Source organism: Meleagris gallopavo, unplaced genomic scaffold, assembly GCF_000146605.3.
Source record: "Meleagris gallopavo isolate NT-WF06-2002-E0010 breed Aviagen turkey brand Nicholas breeding stock unplaced genomic scaffold, Turkey_5.1 ChrUn_random_7180001951876, whole genome shotgun sequence".
Taxonomy (NCBI): Eukaryota; Metazoa; Chordata; class Aves; order Galliformes; family Phasianidae; genus Meleagris; species Meleagris gallopavo.
The window spans coordinates 1-942 of record NW_011212991.1 but is presented as its reverse complement, the minus strand read 5'-3'; the positions used below and the strand labels follow the sequence as shown (position 1 = coordinate 942).

Genomic DNA, 942 nt, shown 5'->3' with positions numbered 1-942 from the left:
TCATGTCTTTTGTTTTTTTGTTGCTCCTACAAACAAGACTCAAGGAATTGCCTAATTTCTGGACACTTCAGAATTTACTAAATAACTTGAAATGACAACAAAACTATTAACTTTCAATCCTGTTTACAGGCCTCTGAGATAAACCCTTAATTATTATTTATTTTTAATTAGCACACTCTATTACTGGAATACATTCCTCAGAGAAAGGACAATCAGATTTGTATGACCAATATTTTACAAAAGGGTGTGGAGATGTTAAACTGACCTGGTTCTTACCTAGGTTTTTCCAAGTTGGGCTTAGAGGGTGTGCTCCCTGTAGGTGAAAATCTGTCACTATCTGAGGAATTTCCTCCATTCCTTCGGGAAATCCATTCCCTCAACGGCCTGGAAGCAAGCAGAAGTTCAAAAAGATCTGCTTACTAAAAGAAATCTAAAGAAATGAAAGTTTTTTAAAAGGCACTGACCTAGCATTTACCTCATCTTGAACATACCTGATAAAAGGAATGGCCATAAAAAATTTGTTAGGTGCCAAACCTAGCTTGGACTTGGGGGTCATGTCATTTCTGTGGCATGGTAATTTATCGATGGAAAACCACTCAATGTTCTAGAAAAACAAGAAAAAAAATCAAAATATCCACTGCCATAGCCTCAGAGAATTTTACAAGTGTGTATAAAACATATTGTTATTAGTTTCATCTGGGACAGAATTATTTTCTTCAGAGTGCCTGGTTCTATGCTTTGTTTTGGCTTTTAGGAGAAAAACAATGTTGCTAACACAACTATATCTATAGTTGCTGCTAAGCAGTGTTGTATGGAATCAAGCCATTCCCAGCAAAAGGCCTAAGGGGGCTGGGAGGAAAGAATTAGGGACAGCTGACTTAATTAGGCCAAAAGGGGATATTCCATACCATATGACATCATGTGGAAGGATTTTTGAAGGGG

At 37.2% G+C, this 942-nt stretch overlaps 1 long non-coding RNA gene across 1 annotated transcript; it reads right to left on the bottom strand.

Annotated features, from left to right (window-relative positions):
- LOC109365034 lies at nucleotides 1-729 on the bottom strand. Its single transcript, XR_002110747.2, has 2 exons — nucleotides 492-729; nucleotides 1-384 (listed from the first exon to the last, which is right to left on the bottom strand). It is a non-coding gene; the product is annotated as an uncharacterized LOC109365034 (long non-coding RNA).
- Between the last annotated feature and the right edge of the window lie 213 nt (nucleotides 730-942).